The sequence below is a fragment of the Lemur catta genome, chromosome 13 (assembly GCF_020740605.2).
Source record: "Lemur catta isolate mLemCat1 chromosome 13, mLemCat1.pri, whole genome shotgun sequence".
Classification (NCBI taxonomy): Eukaryota; Metazoa; Chordata; class Mammalia; order Primates; family Lemuridae; genus Lemur; species Lemur catta.
Window position 1 is genome coordinate 71,973,129 of NC_059140.1, and position 20,790 is coordinate 71,993,918.

The 20,790-nt window shown below is 43.1% G+C and overlaps 1 long non-coding RNA gene across 1 annotated transcript; it reads left to right on the forward strand.

Moving 5' to 3' along the window:
* The first annotated feature begins 13,120 nt into the window (after nt 1-13,120).
* Nucleotides 13,121-20,528, forward strand: LOC123648915. Its single transcript, XR_006738818.1, has 3 exons — nt 13,121-13,206; nt 19,608-19,681; nt 20,211-20,528. It is a non-coding gene; the product is annotated as an uncharacterized LOC123648915 (long non-coding RNA).
* Nucleotides 20,529-20,790: the final 262 nt, after the last annotated feature.

The window sequence follows — 20,790 nt, forward strand, 5'->3', positions numbered from 1 at the left end:
TGGCAGAAATACCAATTTTAAAAGTTTGGGGAAATCAGAAAAGTCATTAATTAAACTTCTACAGCAGATGAAATAACTTCAATACTCTTGAGAATGAATCTTTGTTCTCCTTTAAGTTCATTAAACTATTTAAAATTTCAACAGGCACTACTCGAGGAACCACATTTTCTACCTGTCTGCCAAGATTTAACAGTTTCACTATTTTATTGATGGAAGTTTCAGCATTCAAAGGCATGTAACTCTTGATGTTTCTGAATTAATCGATGTGATGAAGAATTCTATAGATTCGCAGTCATGTTTATGACTTAATGATTTCCCTGGTTTCTTTACAACCTTATTGCATAGCTATTTCTGGAGGCCAGCATGCAGGCATACAGACATGTGCTCTAGGTAAAGAGAAAATACAAAATAAAATGCATAACAGCAGGAGAGAAATTATTAGATTTTGAAAATTTAGGTTCTATTTACTACAATATATGTGACTAGTTGATTATTTTTTGTTTAAATGAGGCCAATATGTCTGGCATTGATGTCTCAGGCACATGGAAGTGTTAGCTAAGCTTGGCTTTCTGATATTAAACGCCATAATTACAAATTTTCTGGGAAAATATACATGTATAGTTATAGCCAGACTATTAAAAAAATCATCCCTGAACAAAGACATTCAACCATAAGCAGAGTGAAGGGTTTTGCTAAATTTTTATACCTGTTGCAGATATTAAACAGCATCTGGTCTTCAGAGATATAATTTATTTTATGCTTCATTCAATATAATTTATTAAATAAACATTTATTGAGCACCTACTTAGTGCCTGACATTATAGTACATAGTGGGCAACTGAAGTGCTATTAAATCTTCTTTGAGGGAGTCACACACACACACACACACACACACACACACACACACACACACACACACAAGAATGTATCAGATGCTTGGTTAATGTCATTTGAAGCTGGGCTCTAACAGAATGAGTAATCTCCAAGTGAATGCTGCAAAAAGCTGGTCACTACCCCTCAACACCTCAGAAGAATAACTGCTCTTTTCCTTTCTTGTTTAGCGAATAATAATTCTGTATTTTGTTGATGTCTGGCCTGAGGCCTCTTTCCAACATTTGATTTTATATATGGGAACATTTGCTTCTTTGGTGCCTTCAGTGTCTGTAATGTCAGATGATGTCCCCTGCCCAGGGCACCCTACAATGGTTCTGGGATCCTGCTGGAATAGAGCCCTGAATCCTTTGTCTGGCATTCACTGTTTTCCTCCATGTGACCCAAGCCTGCACTCTGGAGTCAGTTCCCACTGCACCTTCCTGTACTTTACACGCTGGCTGATGCTGACTCCTTACTTTCCTCCCCTCACAGGTCCCCATCACTTGTTGGCATTGTGTCCTCAACACAGAAAGTCCCTGTCCCCATCCTTATCTGTGAAAACCCTACCCATCCTCTGAGACAGACCCAGGTCAGGTTGTAATTACTTCCTGGCCTGGGTTAAAACAGGCCTTGGTTTGTTTACTTTTATGCTATATATACACCTCTATCTTACTATGTTTTATTATTGGAGTACTTGTATTTTATTTTTGCTATTAAATTGCAAATGTTTAGGTGGGATAAATGTCTGTATCTCAATCATCTCTGGATCTCCTGTTGAACTCCATACCAAAGCACTTGTTCATTGAATGAATAAGCAAATGTTCATTGAATGAATAAGTAAACGTAGGCCTGCCTCCCACTTCACCTTCAGCCCTATGTGTACAGCCTGGAAGTGAGACACAGAGTGTGCATCGAAGCCCCTCATTATGCCTTGTCTCCCTCCACCTGTGCAGAAGTGTTCCTGCACTGGATTTTAGGTGAGCATTGAACTAATGAGGCTACATCAAACAATAAGTCACAGAGCCTCATTTATGTCAACACTTCAGGGCACTGTGGCTTCGAGGTGTCGCAGATGAGGTGACACGTCCTCACATGCACCAGGCCAGCAGAATGGACAGGAACAGCGGTGCCTCTGGAAGAGGTAGGTGTATTTCCTTCTCAGCCACACTCTCCCCCTTGTAAGCCTGCAGAGGAACCTGTCTGTGGACTCTCGGAACCCTCTTCACTCTCGCTGAAGGAGAGAGTAGGGCATGTACTGGACCAGCCCTAGTCAAAAATAGGGCAACAAACCTGTGTCTTTCATCCCTCCTTTCTGTATCCCTCTGCTCCCCCTACTTTCAGCATCCTGTTTTTTAGGCTCACTTCTATGTCTAAGCCATACTAAGGGGTTGGGGATGTTAACTTAGAATACTACCCTTGTCAGCAGTATTTGCAATTTAAAAAGAAGGTATGTAAAAAGACAACACTTCCTAGAAAGTGACGTCTCTCTCAGGTTGGAATTTCAGTCTTGGTACCCCCTGTAGATACATCAGTGCTGTTTAGTGATAACTGTGATCATATGTAGAAAAAATGGTAGCATTTTCCCAAGATTATTCAGGGGATTAAACAAGATGTTACTTCTGCCAAGAACTGAGAGAAGGGTCTGAGATTTTAACCCCATTTGCAATCTAATGAGTTAGTCTGCTACGGTTACATGGATGCTGGCAGAAGACATGAGACTCCTGGTCAGAGACTGAGGACTTTGTTACTCATAGAAAAAGCAGTAGCGAGAGTGTCAGCATTCTCTGTGCTAGTGCCTCAAGCCCCGGCTCCCATAGGGCAACACAAAGAGGCCAAGTAACAGCTGTACACACAGTGAGTTGCATTACAAAAGAATGCAGCTTAAGGAACCTGAATCTTTTATAGTGGGCAGTAAGCATGCTTCCCATTGCTCCTGAGTGAGACATCATGTTTATAATACTGGACAGTAAGCAGGGATGCTCTTTGCTCTGGAGGGAGACACTATATCAATTTTGCAAAGCTGTTTGCTATATAAATATCTTGGAAAAAATAATCCAGAGCAAAGGCAGTCAGTGTGAGGGCTAGCATGACACGTGACCATGTGAGCGTTTTCTTCTAACTTGTAAAGCATGTATAGTAGCACCTGGCACAGAGTAAGGAGTCAGCAACACCTTACTGATTTACAGTAGTGATTATAACTATTATTAGGTCACAAAGATGATTCTGCCTTATTACTTCAAAGATGTCCTATTCAGTTACTAATAAAATAAAAGGCAAATGCAAACAAATCATCGTGCATCACACATGTTTTTGGGATTGAAATACATGCTATTCATTCATAGCTACCTGAACCAAGTCAGAAATCTTGAAAAGTGGTTTTCTTTCTCTTCCAGTGTGTCTGGTGTTGGTGCTAATTCTGCACTTCCTGTATACCCGGTGCTGTGCTATGAGCTGGGAGAAAATAAATAAGCTGGAGCCACTCTTTGGGGAGTGTGATCTCTCCACCCCTGAGCCTTGCTCGCTGCTTCAGTATGCAGAGCCACGGCTTGCTTCTTCCTTGCAGAATGGATGTGCTGTGGTCCATTTCCTTCTAAAAATAAATATGCACCTGGACATCTTGTCTTCAAAATGCCACTGGGTTTTTCCATTAAGTCGGAATTTGAAGGATGATTTTGAATGGAAATGGAAACATCAACTCAACAACTTGGTGAGCTCTGACAGGCAAGTTCAATCCAACCACAAAGGAGTGGAGAGGGGGAGAGTACCATTTGTTTGTCTTGGTCCTCCCTCTCTTCTGTCCCCTGAATAATGCTTCCTTCTAGACAGAAGACTGCTGTTCTAACACCTGGCTGTCTTGTCTCCAGGAGAATGTGGTTCATTTACACTAAAAACATTTACTCCTAGCATCCCATACTGGAGGAGGCACCTAATATAAGCTCAATAAAAATTTCTAAACTTTTAGACTCAGAAATGAGGGATCCCATATGTTTTCCCTTCCAGGCAGTATTTGAATTTTATTATTAATAAAAATGGCACCACTTAGACAAAAGAAGAGGATCTAAAAGGATGAATGTCTGTGACATTTGATACTAGTGAGAACGGGGTGGGAGGTGGGTTTGTATTTCTGGTGTTCTTCAAATCCTGAGACAAGGATGACTACCTGTTTATATCAGGAGATCATTCAGAGCTGTTGCTTCTCAAAGTCAAGTGCTTATGAATCACTTGGGGATCTTGTCAAATGTCCATCGTGATTCAGTAAGTCTGCGTAGGGCCTGAACTTTCTGTATTTCTGTCAGGCTCTCAGGTGATCTCTAGGCTGTTGGTTTGCTGACCAGAGCTTGCGCACCAAGGATGAAGAGAATTTTGCAGAAGAAGGTTGGGCTGGAGGAAGGGCAGACTCCAATGCCTGCTTGGCTTCCAGACAGAGAGTGGCCTGCAGGCCTGCCTTGCCCCAGGAGTGTCCCTAGTGATGGCTGAACCTTCCTGTTCACTCCGATGCCCTTGCACACCCTCCGCCCAGCCCAGAAAAGCAGGTCACAGTAAGGAGTGGAGGTGGAGAGGGCAGATGAGAATCTCTCGAGACAGCACACTGGGGAGCTCACACAGCACCCAGCTCTGCACAGCTGGTGCAGCTTTGGCTCCAAGAGCAGATGGCCAGTGGGCAGCTTCCAGTGGGGGAGCCGCGCCTGCTCACGCTCCCTGCCCTGGGCGGCTCTCATGCTCCAGCTCCTTCCCAGGATATGCAGAGTCACCTGAAGAGCAGACTGTCTGCTGGGTATTAATCACATTGCCGGGCCTGCGTCCATGCCCAGACTCTGTAGACAAACTGCTTGAGCACCAGAGTCCTGTGACGTAGGACTTGCAAATCTCAGTGACATGGCTGCGCTTACAGAGCAGAAAGGAAAGAAACCGGTATGTTCTCTTGCCTCTGCTAGCTTATTTCCTAAAACAAAACAGAACAAAAACTTTTTATGGCCCCTAGAATTTTGATGCATATCAGTCCAAGTGAATTCAGCAGGCATTTGCTGAGGAGTGTCATGTGGCTAACCACAGTCTGCCTAGGGCAGATGGTCCCATCTTCTCCTTGGATTCTAGGGCAGAGGTGTCCCCAGGGCCCTGGCCAGCCTGCCACCTCCTTATACCCCCTTCCTCGCTGTGCTGGCCTTACACTCAGCTCCCCTCCATGCCCTGCCCTGCGTGAGCGAGCTTCCTCCTCCCACTTCTCACCTCCCCTGCCATCCCAGGTCAATTCCCGTAGCTAACCTGGCAAGGGAGTTTGCAGTAACGTTTTAGTGAGAATATAGCTCACCGTGTCCTCAGATATGCCATTACACAAATCGTCCTCTGCTGGTGTTTCCCACAGGACTGGGAGCTGAGGGGACGGGGGGTGGGGGGTCGATCAGGATGGCTGGCTCTCTGCCCACCTCCACCCAGCCCACAGAAGTGCTGCCTACTTTACATCAACAGCCAAACAAATGCGAAGGAACATTCTAGAGGGAACAGGAGATGAAGGACCAGGCTGTGGTCAGGAAGAGTGGTGGGTATGCAAACTGTGACTATAACACAGCTGACCTCAGGGCCTTGGGAGGCAGCCTTGGTTCAAAGAAACCCACCCCCCTGCAAGACTTCCTTATCACAGGGCCTTATCCCCTCTCAGAACTGTCAGTGTTCCCAAAGAGCAAAAATACTACATGTTATCAGACATTTCTATCCAAGGGTGGACGAGTGCAGAATTCTTCTGTGAGCAGCTTTTCTTTGGAAAAGGGAGCTCATCCCTGTGAGCAAGGCGGCCGGGTCGGGGAAAGAAGAGGGTGCCTCTTTGCAACTTTGTTTAACCCTTCAGAAGCACCTTCTCCTCTTCCTGTATCTCCTCCGTGACTCTTAGTTGCCTTTGTTTTGCCTTTTAATTGGACACAGATGATAATCCCTCCATCATCCACCCCTCTCAATGAAGATGGTAATGCTTTTGCAGAAGAAGAGGGTCTAAACAGATGAATCTAAATGTGACATTTCAAAACCAGGGAGAAAGGTCTTTTGGGACAGGGTGGGGGCAGGTGCATGTCTTGGTATTCCTCGAATCATCTTCAAAGATGACTCTGCCTTGCTTATATCAGGGAAGCATGCTTGGAATAAAATGCTACTGAAACAAGCGATTACCAGTGAGAAGAGATGTTTTCAATGTCCCTGTCCTCTTTCCTTGCCACATCTCTCTTCCACCATGTGTCCTGGCTCCTCAGAATTCTGTGGCCCATGGGGTCCCCTCCACTCCCCCTGGGCAGACCATTTTCTCAAGCTCTACCCCAGTGGGACTCCCGGATGTCTAATGTCATCATGGGACCTTCTTACCAATGAGCATTATCAATTGTTTGGTGGAACTGAAACATAATTTATAAGGTTGGATATTCCATTTCAGATGTGCTCCCCTAAGATATCTGTGAATGTATATAAAGCATATTGGGAAGAGAGACAGAGAAGTAGGTACGTATAACACACAGTTCTTCCATTTCAGGTGTTGGGATTTAGGAAGTCTGTTCAGTTCTAGGGGTCCTCCGGGATTTGGGTCAGTTATTCAAATGATCTTAGAAAGGCTTAATGTGGCAGCCCTAGTGGGATGCTCTGTAGGGTCCCCAGCCTTACTCGGTATGGGACTCACAGTTCCAGAGTTGAGACCTATCTGGACTCTTTGTGTGCATGTGTGTGTGTGTCTGCGTGTGTATTGAATGTGTGCATGTGAGTATGAGTGTTTGAGGGTGGGGCAATCCTGACTTGGCTGTCTTTCCCTTGCTCACGATGTAGTTAATAGCATCCCTACAGAACTGGACTGGGATTGAATGCCATTTCCACCACTTACTAACTGTGACCCCTAGCCAACTGCCTGACCTCTTTGTGCTTTAGGTTCCTTATTTAACAAATAAGGATAATAATAGGCTGTCATGAGAATTAAATAGGTTAATTCACATACAGTATTTATTTAATCTCTTAGAGCAAAGGTTTCTCAAAAAGCAAATAGTTTCTTGTAAAGATTAGTGAGTCTATGTGAAATCGCCTAGCTGATTGCTTCTCCATCAGGCAGCATATGATGATTAGCTCTTAGTATTACTATTATGATATAAAATCAATAATCACACTTCATTTGATGATGATGTATAAGTAGCCTTATGAGTGCCTGCTATGTGTTAGGCATTCTGGTGACCTCATGTAATTTACTCATTATCTTTGCCACAAACTATGTAACATTTGGAAAAACTGCTTGGAGAGGTTGGGTCTTTTGTCCAAGGTCATGAAGCTAAATATTGGGAGAACAAGGATTTGGACTTGGGTCTTTCTGGCCTCAAAGTCATATATTCTTTCCTCTGCACTGTAATAATTTTTTAAAAGAAGGAATATATTATTTGAGCATAAGGTCTAAGGACCAACATTCACGCTCTGTGGCTCTCTGGGGGACTCCAGCTCATGTGAATTTCTGCAAACCCCAATTCAGGGATGCCTGATATTAAAAGAAAGATTGAGGTGGAATTAATATTCTGGGCTTTTATGCTTCCATTTTCCATTCATTGCTTCCATCTGACTTTGGTGACAAGGTTTTATTTTGACCTTTTTGTAGCAGTGAAGTAGGATCAAGGTGTTCCTTCAAGGTGCCTCGCTCTTGCCATGTAAGATCTGTAATTGCCCCTGCTAGTACAAAATGTAAACAAACTTTATAAGAATGTGTTTAATTTGGGAAAATAAACAGATTTGGAAAACCACATAAGGAGACGCCTTTACTCCAGGCTTACCTTGTGTGATATTTTTAAAGGAGCCATTTATAGACTCCTCCAAAATGTTCTTTTCTCTTTTGGATCCCCTCAGGAAAGCTGCACGGGTTGGAAGGCGACAGCAGGCTGCTCAGACGGCTGCTAGACTTTGCTCACGAATCCATCTCCCATCACAGGAGGGCAGGGGCAGGCTCCGTGTCATACTCATCTTTCCATCCCTAGTGCTGAGCACATTATCTGGCATACAGTGAGCACAGCATTTGCTGAATGAATATGTAACCAGTGACGAGAACGGAGATGACCCAGATCCTATTGCTATAGTGTGTCAAATTTGTGCTGGGCCCTTCATTTATTTGATTTTCTTTATTTTTCACAACCCCAGCTTAGACACTATTTTTCTTTTTACAGATGAAAGTAGAGATTACAAATCCAAGAGCTTTGGGAACCAAAAGGTAACACTGAAGAGAAGGTGCCCAGTGGCCAAGACAGAGTTGCAGGGGCTTTGGAGACCTGAAGAAGACACTCCCAGGCCAGAGGGGCCAGCCCTGACTCAGCCCCACCCAGTGGGCGCTGCGTGGGGATACAGGCCCAGTGCTGCTAGAAATCGAGATGTTGTGGTGTAATCTCCCAACTCTAAAATCTCAGCTCGCATGTGTTTAAAACAATGTGGTCCAAAGGAATCAAATTTGCGGTAGAGTTTTGTCCACGGTAAAACCAGTTTGTACCATCTGCAATAGCCTCAGATAAGTGAAGTACATTGCTCAGAGTTGTGCAGACGGTAATACCTCACTTGGGTTTCTAACTTATCATTTCTCAATACAGCTTGCTGCCTCCTATATGCATCATTAATAAATGATAAAATTCTTTAAAAATTATTTTATTTTTTAACCACTCTGATCACAGATGTGTGACTACATCTCCTACTTCAATATTTTTTTTCTGGGAAATTTGTGCCCAGTCATGATTTAAGTTTTTGATGAAAAGATTGATTTCAGAGTACTACGACTTGAGTGTTATGGGGTAATCTTCACCCCTGTAATGCCTCATGATGATTGTCACTTCCACTGCATCCCTGTTATCACTAGCAGAAGAGCAGGCCAACTATGCAGCAAGATGAACAGTTCCTTGCAGAGAGGCAGTTGGCATTGCAGAGGCACAGTTAAGGTCCCATAGCTAAGACTCTGACTCCAGAGCCCATCTTCTTAACTTCTATAATATATTCCCTCTCTGATTGCAGTGGTGTCAGGTAGGGACTCCTTTGCCTCAGGATTTAGAGGGATTTCAGGCCTGTTTTCACTGAAAATAAGGAGAGGAGAGCTAGGTAGATCCTTCCCCCTCATTAATTCTTATAGATACATCTTCCATCTAACACTATCCATCCATCCATTCATCCATTTGTCCCTCTATTTATCCCTTCATTTATCCACTCATCTACCTAATCATCCATCCATCCATCCATTCTTCCACCCATCCATTTATCCATCCATTCTTCCATCCATCCATCCATCCATCCATCTACTTATTTGCTCCCTGACGACCCCCACCACCAAATATGTAGCAATTTCTTCCAGTAACAGCTGCGTTTATGCCATCATGAGCCTCATCAAGGTGATCAGTTTCAGAGGAATCTTTGAGGATCTGAAACTTAGAGACTGACATTGATGTCACCGAGAAAACAGCAGACAGATGTTAATAGGAGCTCTGCTGTTTCGAGTGGTATTTTCTTGGAAGTCTGTTAAGGAGTTTTCCAACTAAAATTAACTTTGTGGCATCTGATCCAGAAAGACAAGCTGTGCTTCATTCCCATCTTCCTATATGAACTGTTTTGTGTATGTGCCTGTGTGTGCGCATGTGTATGTATGCCTCTGTGTGCATGTATGTGCATGCCTTTGTGTACTTATGTTCATGTGCCTATGTACATGTACTTGTGTTTGTGTGTGTGTGTGTGTGTGTGTGTGTGTGTGTGTGTGTGTGTCAGGGATAAGACCAGCCATAGTAAGTATTTTGGCAAACAGTAAGAAAAGGCAGTATTGCATTAATTAATGCATTTCTCATAAGAACATAAACAGTGTGTACTCACTTTACGGAAGTCAAACATGCTTTCTGAATTGCATTGATCTGAAAGCAGAAGCCCACCTTTGTCAGGCTTACACCAGGAAATATAGTCATTTAGTCATCAATAAAGGCAGAGTGGATTCTTTATAATGTGCCTGTCTTTAGTTATCTAGAAGACTGCGGTGAATGATAGATGAAATAATAACCAGAAAGTTTGGCTTTTTCTGAGGCTGACTCTACAGGCTGTATTTTGTAGAGTCTAGCTTCCCAGGAGTGCTCCCTGGCAGGCCCATTCCTTGGACTGCATTCATAGGCTTCCTTGTCTTTTGGCTTTCAGATGAGTTTAGTCAATGCTGCAGTGATGGAGTTGGTTATGGGGGGATGGAGACCCAAGAAGTAGGCCAGAGGGGGCATGGAGGAAAGTTAGGTTGGGTATTCATTCTTTGGGTTCCTCTATAAAGGTTGTTTGGGGCTGGTTGCATGCCTTGACTGAAGTTTACACTCCTATTCCGGGCCCCTTGGGTATCTGCTACCTCTTCTTGCCCCTTCAGGCCTAGGGATAGTAAGAGAAACTGCCCTTACCTGCCCCAGCCTCTTGCACTATTCTCAGTGATTTTCCTACTCCTTCCTTGTGACATGGTAATCATTTCATTTATTAAACTTCCCTTAAATTATCCCAATTTCCTTTCAGGATCCCTCTGAGACACAGGCCAACTGGAGTTATAGAACCCTAAAGCAAGTCTTTCAACCAATTTGTGTGTGATTTTCCTTCCTTGAAAGTTATGTAATAATAGTCTTCCCCACTTACAAGAAAGTTGTAAAGGTAAAATGAGGAAATAGAAAAAGAGGCTCTGGAAGGGTTAAAATAAAAAACCAATTCAAAAGTAAGGTGTTCATACACCTACGATGTCATCTCTTTATCTTTCAGCCATAGCAACAGGCAAAAGTAAACTGCTTAGTCACCAGCAATGCCAGGAAAACATACCCTGTGCTTTCCAGGATATTTTTCATTAGGCAGCATCTTGCTCTCCACCAACAATTCAGCTGAGCATGAAAAATTTGTTGCACAAATTCCAAACTTCATCAGAACATGCCCACACTTGGCTGGGTACCCTCCATTTCGTGGACACAGATGTCCAGTTGCTGAGACAAATGAATCACACTGGAAATCAGTAAGTGCAATAAAACCACACTTGACTTTGAGAGTGTAGATCACTCGGGATCCATGTTTTCTGACCAAAGTCAAGGAGGAACTTTCCTAGGCATTCCAGAATATAAACTCTCCTGGCTTAGGCTAAAGCAATCCCTCAGGTCTGAAGTGATGGGCCTTGCTAAAAAAATAAAAGCAATCTCTGAGATGCCTCCTCACCCAGCATTCCTGGCACTGTAGGATACATGTGTTCATGTTCACTGGGCACTTCCTCATGGTTCTCAGTCCTGGCCACGGGCTTGCCCAGAAGGTACGGGGGATTGGAAGCATTGAGTGAGAAAACGTGAACACAAGGATTAAGTTGTTCTGCCTTGGTTTTTCAGGGGTTTTTCTATACCCAGATTTTCAGAATTGCTCAGTGGCTACAGGTACTGACAGGTGTGACCTAAGCAGGAGGAAAATGTGTAAGGCACAGCAGTTAGGTACTTTATGGCCTGATGCATTCCACAAACAGAAAAGATAAACTGCAAGCTAGAATTAGGGCTGGAGAGGAAGGGGGAAGAAAGGCATTGGATTTTCTTGGACAATTTGGGATGAAATAGAGAATAGACCAGTAGAAAGTAGGAAAATGGGAATTTGGTGCTTGGAGCCTTTGACCACTGGCACGTTCTGCGAAGTTTAGGGCTCTCTCTACAGAAGGGTTCCAAGCCCAAGTAGCACGGTTTGTACATAAAGATCTCCTTGGCTTTATTCCCTTCAGACGAGACATTGATGTCTGATAGCATCAATAATGCTTCCTGGCAGTGTCCTACCACCTCATTTCACACATAGTTTCTGGAATAGCCTCTCCACTTCAACCCATCTCCCCTCTCCTTCTTAGCCATAGCAATAGGGACCCAAGTAGGGAGGCTGCTGTATGGTCCTGGTCCCTTAGGGCTTCATGGGAGAGTCCAGTCCCTCTCCTGATAGAGTTTCAGGTTCATGATGATGATCTAGATGGAGTGAAGCATGGTGGCACCTCACTGAATGGTCTGTCAGCGCGCCTAGAAATAAAATCTGTCAGAGCTGTTTGCACCCTAGCACCACTCCACCTTGCAAACAGGGATTCTCTCACTTGGCAACTGGCTCCCGTCTGTCCCCTGTTGGTCTGCAGATGTGACCAGGCTTTAACCCTAACTTCTAGCAGCAAGATGCATGGCCACAAAAGCCATATGGATTTGAACATTCCCTTTTGAAACTGACATCTTAGTTCAGTCATTTAAGTTCAGTATCCAAAGATCAGTTTCATTAAGATTCTTCCACTCACGCTAAACAGCAATCATACTGATGTCATGTGATTGCTGTCAGGCAATTTTCTCAACTCCAGGAAGTTGAGCAGGTCAAAGCCATCCTGTTCAACAAACAGTTCCCTTCAGTTTCCCTTACAACATCCAAAACAAATGTCTAGGGATTGATTCAGGAAATATGTTCTCTGAAACCGGCTGCTCAAGATCTTGGTGGCTTAATACAAATACATTAAACAAGGGACTTCACAGAGGGCTCATTCAGTTGAAGACAGCATGGAGTCCTGGTCACTTTCAGTGTCACAGAGCAGAACTTTGGCATGAGTTATTACCATAGGAAACAGGGAGCACATGGATTAAAAGCCACTGACACATTGTGAAACTACTTTCTCTATTTTAAGAAAACAAAGCAGGCGATGTCCCTGCAGCTCTTCCTAAAGGCAGATGGATGGATGGACTGAAGGGTTCTGTCAAAGCCCCTCTGGGTCCAGCACTGTGTGCGTCAGCTCTGCTTTGCTAATCCCTCTTCCGCTGAGTGCATCTGACAGGATCTTTGCTTTAATGAAGAGGGCAGAGCAGGCATACAGCAGGGAACATGTGCCTTGGGTTAAAAAACAACCCAGCAGGTCTTATCTGCTGCTTCTCAGAGAGCTCGTGCAGGTCTGCAGAGCCAGGGGGCAGGGTCCCTCCTCCCAATTTCTCCCTCAATGTCTCTCACTGGGCCGTAATTTACAGTGAGTGGAGCCCAGTAGGGTCTAAATTAAATGCCCGTGGAGGGTGCATGTCCTTTGTCCCTGTCTATTCTGGTACTCGCCTTTTGAAAAAAATGTGGGATTCTGGAGTTGTGTCATTTCCCCCCGTGCACCCACTTTCTAAACTGCAGCCTGGACAGTGGCCATAATTGGCCGGGAAGAGCCTATAGGAAATGTCACGGCAGCTGTTGTTTGGGTCTCTCTTTTGTTAGATTCCTGGTGCCATTTGCTGGTACAGACACCATCTTGCAGAAGAGCTGGATCCCGGAATACAATTTTGAAACGTCAAAGAAGAGCTGTGCTCACAAAACTTTGGGAGAGGATCACCGCAGAGAGAGGTCGGAGGCAACTGCCTATTTGATCTCTTTCTTAAAAGTCATAATCTGAGCGTAAAACTATTTATAGCTTTAAACAAACCTTTAGTTCAGCACACTGAAGTGTACCTAATACATTCTTCTCAACTGAACAAGGCACAAGTGGGCATTCTGGAGATTGCACCTGATTGGCATGATTATAACTAAGAGGATTGGCATAGTGAGCTTCCTGTAAAAAAAAAACTTGACCCAGGTTAACACTTTAATATGAATAACTTTTTCTTAATTAAAAAAAGAGAAGCACAATGATTTCTTAATGTGCTTCCATTGCTTATACTCTACCTTCTTTTGCTACATCCAACCCTACAGCTGTGTTTCTGTTCACACGTGTATGTTAAATCCTATATTAGATATGCAAATTCAGCCTGCTGTTTTCAACGCCATTTCCTTTTGCTGATGGTTACTTTAATGCCTTGGTTCTAAAGGTTAGAATACTAGATTTCTTAGATGTTAGTTCTTTTATGGAATCCTGTGCTTGGGGTATGCATTCTCAACTGAAGAAGAAAAACATATGACCCCCAGGAAACAAATCAGGCTCTGGGGGGCCTGGATTCAGCCTCCTGACAAGCACTACGTCATGGGCTGACAATTGTGCCTTTTCCATGAACATTTCCTCTGCTGCTGAAAAGAGATGCGTAATTACCAGAGGAAATGTCACTTCACATGATGCACAGGTGATGTGGGGAAAAAAATGTGCATTTGTGTAAAGCAGCAAACATTCCCAAATATGCCTGCCTCATTTGTGCTTCCTTAAGGGTAAAATGCCCTTCTGGGAAAGAGACCTTTCCTAGTAGCATTTTCAATGACTCTCAGTCCTTCTCACATTTGGCTTTGACTGAATTCAGAGTTTTCTTGTCAATTAAAAATGATAAATTTAGCTTCTTGCAGGGCAGATGAGCGATCAGCCTGTATCAACCATATGAAGACCTAAAATTTTAGATGCATCAGAATCACCCTGAAAAATTCATCTGGCAAACCCCGTGAAATGACTGTCATCCACGGGAGTATCTGAGGGTCGCACATGGTTCGCAAGTATTCTGAAGAGCCACTGGCCTTTAGAAAGCTGCAGAGATAGTTCCCCAGTGTATCCTTCCTTTCTGGCTCTTTGTGAGAGTGGCCAACTAGACCCACAGCTGTCTACCCACCGCAAAGGCAAATCCAGGACCAAACTCAGGATAGATGTGTGTCCTTTTTAGCTTTTATTTTTAGAGGCACAGTGTCTGGAAGTGACATCCATTTACTGGTTGTTCATTTTGCTTTCTGCTTCAGGGACGTTGATAAAGAGTGTGGATCTAAATAATTGCTTTCCCTCGTCCAACTCACAGAGGGTGTCCTGGTGCATTTTATATCCTGAGGGCAAGTGGAAGTTATGTGTTCTGTGTGGCAATTATTTTCTATGCTGATGCTCCTTTCTCAGTATATGAATGTGTCAAGAAGGTGACTGTTTATCATCTGGAGGTGATGGTAGGGGCAGATTTGAGGGCAGATGTGGAGGGAGGTGGGAAATTCCCTGCTCTCCTTTTCTACCCATAATTTCTTTCAAACAGATACTCTGAGTTTATATGAAGTAAAGCTCTTTGCATAACCAAATCGACCAGCCTTTCCCAGACATTTTCCTGAGCAGAATTTTTACTAAGACGGGCTTAACTAATGACAGAAAGAATGTAATCCATCTGTGAAAAACTCTTAATCTTCATGGAAAAAAATCAGATGCACAGGGGCTTTGTCAATTTCATTTGCCTCTGCTTCACTTCCTTTTCATTCACAAAATAATTGATCGCATGTGCACAAGGGACAGAAGACAAGTGGACATTTTCTACAGAATATGTCGTGCACTGTGCACAGGGAGGTCGTGGAGAAATGGAGCTGCCTTGTGTTAAGTTCTTGTGTTGATGAAGATAGTCCTGTGAGTAATAATGTTGATAATAAATATAACAATCAATATTTTTTGAGTTTTTACTATGTACAAGGCTCATTGGGAAAGTGCATTTTATGCATTGGGTCATTTAGTTGGCCCAACAATCATACAAGGTTGCTACTATTAGTATTTTACCGTATCTATAACCAAACTCTGGATTTCGTTTTCCAACATCAATTTTTCCCTGGGGTTTCCCTGTCTTAGTAAATGACACTGCCAGCTATTAATTTGCTCTGACCTCAAACCTGGAAATGAGTCACCTTTGGTTCATCTCTTTCCCTTTGCTCCCCATGTCTAATTTGACAACAAATTCTCCCAAATCTGACAGCAAGTTTCCTAACTTGGGCTCTTTGATGTGATTCCTGCTTACCTCTCAGACCTCACCTTCCCATCATTCTTTCCCTTGCTCGCTTCCTCAGCTACACTGGCTTTTATATTCCTTAAACGTGTCGTGCATGTTGGAAATTTATATTTAGTGTATCTCAAATCCTTCCATTTTGTTCAAAGTCTATTGCTATAACCTTAGCCTAAGCTCTATCACCTCCAACTCAGAATGTGGAAACAGCCTCCTGACTGGTCTGCAGGCTTCCACTCTGGTTCCCTTACAAAGGCGCAGCAGTAAGAATGAGCCTTGAATCATGACTCTAATCACGTCCCCCCACTGCCTTAAGCCTCCCATGGCTTTGCATTGCTTTTGGAAGAGACCTACGCTTCCTACCTTGGCCTGCGTGATCTCCCCCTCCTGTCACTGTCCCCTCACTCACTATGTCCTGACTAGACCAGCCTTTTTTCTCTTCCTTGGACAAATTCCACTTGTTTCTGCCTCAGAACTTTGCACTTATTGCTTCTTCCTCCTGGAAAACACTTCTCCAGTCTTCACATGATTGGCTTTGCAACATGGTGATAAATTTATACTTTTAAGAAAATAATAAATAGTAATCAATGGGGAATAATGTGCAATCAAGTTTGCTCCACTATTGGGGAAGAGTGAGGAATAGATTTGGGAGGAGTTTGAATGAGAAAGTAGCAGATCTTAAATGGAGTGAATTTGGATTTTGTTATAGGGGTTGGGCTAAGCCTGAGTATATAAGAACCTCTATGGAAGAGATGCATCTTCCTCTAATTTTGTCATAATCATTGCAAACAAATTAAATATGAAGGTGTTGATATTGCCTCACCTACTCTGATGCCAACACTACATGGAAGAAAACTCTGGAGGGTGCAGAATTGGCAAGTCAATAGATTAGATGCAACACCCTACAGATCAGGGAGGCTGCTGAGCCCTGCCTACTGCTGGTTAGCTGGCAGAGGCAGAACTCAAATCCAGAACTGACTTCAGAAAACTTGCTCCTCTATTGATGTTCTGACCACGTCATTCTCATACCATTCCCATTCTACAGCATTTGATCTGAATCACATAACTTAATACATGATTCAGTATGTTATTTCCTGATGTTTCATGCATGTATATTTTGCCTCATCAACCTGTTTATAAACTCCTGAGTTTAATAGTCTTTCATAGTCCTTGGCACATAGAAGGCCCTCCATCAATGTTTATTATTTAAGGACCATATTTCCCTTGTATCTCTGGTGACAGTTGACCAAGCTGTCATCAAATCCTCTCTGAAGGATGAGTAGCCATACTGCTATTTTGTATGTAAAGTGATACTTACATAAAGTAGAGTTCTTAGGACACAGAGTTCAGTTTAAACAGCATTGAGTTTCTCTGAATGAACTTCATACATACACACACACATTCACCCACTCTACTCTCAGATCCTTTAAAACAGGCTTTCTTAATGGAATCACCATAAGTCATCATTCACGTTACCACCTTATCCAAGTGGATGGGAAGCAATCTGAAACAAAATATAATATTGGAATTACGGTAGGAGGTACAAAAAGGGGACTCCACTGCTCCAACTCAATCAGTTTTCCTGGACTCATGTCCTTGGGTTGTCTCAGATAATTACTCATCTCATGTAACCCATGATGAGAAACTTTCGCTACTCATACCCAGTGGAGCTGAGTTGCCCCGCTGTTAGTGGGTGACTGGGCAATGAATTACGCAGTCAGTGCATTACTTCAATGAGGTAGCCACATAAATATTGAATGCATTTGCTAACTAATTCATTCAATATTTATGAAATGCATCTGGGTCTGTCTTGGTCAAGAAAAACTGCTAAGCAGGTATGCTAGAAAATTCCTAGGCCCTAAAGCACAAGTGTGGATAAGGGAAGTTTTACTCAGTGTTGACAAGCATTTTGAGGTCAGAAATTTGGACATTAAGCTGGATGTGGCTCATTCAACTGTGTTGCAAAACTATTTTCTTATATGGTGGTATCAGATTTTTCTGGGTGCTGACATAGCTATGGATATAAAAGGCAGCAAAGCCACAGTTGTCAGTTTCTCTGACACGGCAGATGTCTCACTTTGGTGACCTGCTGATGCCACCAAACTTTGGGCATACCTCTGTGAGGTACAGAGAGAAACAATGGGAGCTGTATTTATTGCCAGCATCCTTGTCTGATTTATGTCCTTTGCATTGCTCATTAGCTGCTTTGAGAGTAAAACAAAGAAAAAGTAACCTTGAACTGAATCCACATTGTTATTCTCTCTCATCCTCTTCTTGGAACCAGTCATCTTGGTCTGACTTACTGCAACTCTTCTATGTGCCGGGAATGCAATCACGAAGCTGGAGTCCCTTTTCTTCAGAAATATTGAGACATAAATAAATACACACACACACACACACACACACACACACACACACTCATCCACACATACATGCAAATGCATATACAATGTCATGGGAGTGCTGAGGAGGGAGCAACTCATTCTGTTAGGGTCGTGGGGGTGGGAGTAGGAAAGGACAAAGAAAGGGCATTTGACAATTCTCCTTGAACTGAGTCTTGAAGATTGATAAGGAGTTCCTCAGGCTGCCCAGGAATGAATGACGGTCCAGGCAGAGGAAACAAGGTGTGGAAGAGCATCACAGAGCATAACATGCTTGACCTGTGGTTACAGATGGTAGCTGAAGCTTAAAATAGATGAAGTTCCTCAAGGAGAAAGAAGGCAAGCTTAGAACTCACAGGGCAGAAATCTTGAAAACACTAACACTCAGGGAGATGAGGACCTGAAAAAGACTGAAAGGCGGGTTCAACAGGCACGTGGAGGGCCAGCAACGCACGATACTGAAGGAGCTCAGGAAGCAGACACAGAGTGGAAGGCGCCTGTTGGAGGTGGCAGTGAGGTGACCCTTGGTTTTCTTGGCTGCGTGACAAGGCCACTGTCCATGAAGTTGGGAGGACCCGGGGGAAGAGGAAATACAGACAATGAGGTAGGCTGCTCTTGCAAGAAGCCCAACAAGAAGAGAAGGACAGGACCGCACTCAGAAAGGATGCATACAACAAATGTGGTTTGGCATGTAAAGAATTCCTGTGAGGAAGGAGTCAGAGGAGAGGGAGAAGTCAAGGATAAATGCAAAAGAGAAGTTGGTTGCAGTAATGACAGGGAAGCACCAAGTGCTGATGGAGAAATAAATTTGGGTGGGAGGGGAGTGAGGTTCCAAGACGGGATTGAAAGATGGAATCACAGATGAAGATAGAAACTATGGAAGCTGCTGAGGCTTCCGGCTCCCTGGCAGCCATTTTATATGAGAAGTAGGAGGGAGGTAAGGATTATCAGATTATCTTAAGAATTCCAGACATCAGGGGAAAAATGGGGAAAGACTTTTGGGAGAAGAAAGCCATTGAAATAAGGCTGTGAAGTTTGGCTCACATGGGAACAAGATTTTGTCCCTTTCAAGTGAAGAAGGAGAAAGATTAAAAAGAAACCCCTCCTGCCTGCCAAACGAACCTCTACTTTCTGGGAAGGAAAAGCAGGGGGCTGGCTTGACTTTGCCAACTGGACTGTTTCTCTACAAACACGACTACCCTTGGTGCCTTTATTCGTGTAGCTTTTACATTTGAATGAGTCAAAACACATTATAAAATATTTGATTTTTTAATATCACAGCAATTATAATCAAAGAAAAAATAGATTTAAAGATAGAGCCGTGAATAAAAGTTATTTACAAACCTCATCTAAAGGACATAGTATAATAGAAAGCACATAAAGGCTTATTTTTGTCTACCCAGTAAACCTCTGGTAGATTTGTATTTTGGATTCCATGTAGTTCACTTTCCATTGCAACTGATATTCATGAAATGCAATGACACCAGGATAACAGCAAATTTAAAAAGATGAAGTATCTTTCCCTTAATTAATGTCTACAAAGAGATTTAATGATGAAAAGTGTCATTAAGTGCCAAGTATTATTAATTATTTTTTGCTGCAAGAGGCACAGAGTCCTCATTATATACTGTTTTAAATATTATAAAATATTTACAAAATAAGTTTTAAAAATTGTAAACAAGCCAAATAAAAAGGCATTTTTCCTTTCTAGGTGAAATGAAGATCAAACCCAAAGGAAAACTCATTTGCATCATACATGAGGAGCCTTCAATAAATGCTCCAAAGGTAACTGGCACTCTGTTCTTTTTCCATATCCCCTGTACTTCTGCTATTTGCATAAACTGAAGCAAGTTCCTATTTAATATTTTGGCACAAATATGAATGCTGTCTGCTGGCAAACACATACTGGGATCCCACCTGTCCCAATTTTGTCTAGTCACCTTCTATGGGGCCATTGCCTGTGAACTGGGTTTCTGAACCAGCTTTTAAAGTTCCTTGGCTTTAGGGGAGGAAAAATCAGAACTATCTGTAACCTCTGGGTCAGGTCTAGGTTGGAGGCAGCCCCCAACCCAATCCCAGGTTGGTCTAGAATTAACAGCTCAATTCACTTGTTTAATTGAACACTTACTTCATGCCTTGCTTAGTGCCAGCTCCTGCTCTCAAGCTGCATGTTGGTGACTAGAGAACTTTACCTCCCTGGTTACTATTTTATTATAAGCCATGCCTTATATTTTCTTGGGAGAGAAGACCAAAATAGGGGAAGGTCAGCTGGTTGGAGAAAATATTGAGCTTTTCATTTTTTATGTTTTCTCAGAAGGTCCATCAAATCTAACCACATATGGAATTACCGTGGCTACTCAAGGGACAAGATATATTTCTGGGGTTGCATCCCCACTGCTCCTGCATTTATCTTCCTGGCTGGCTGGTTGCTTGCCTGGTTTCAGTGCAGCACAGATGGCAGCACCCCTAAATCAGAGGCGGATGACACATGGTTTCCTGGTCCTCCTTCAAGTTGCCACTTTGCTTATAAGAGCTCATTTCCTGGGAGTCCAAATAATTATGTTTCACCTGTGCTATGTACTCCATAATTACGTTATTTTCTTAATTATGCTTGATGACAAAGTTATCAAAATTCAACACTATCGAAACCAAAATAAAATCTGGGAGCGAAATGTCTCTTGCTGTATCGTCATAGTAATTTATAAATAGGACACGGCACACATTTCCAGGAGGGGCAGTAACTAGACCCTTGGTTAAAACCACTCTGATTGTTGGCTACTTTTGGAAGTAAGTGGTGAGAGTTTTAGAAACTCTAGGTTCTCCTGTAAATTAGTGAGTGTCGCCAGCGGGTAGCACGGCAAGAGTGGAGGGGAGGTGGGGACAGGTGAGTGTCT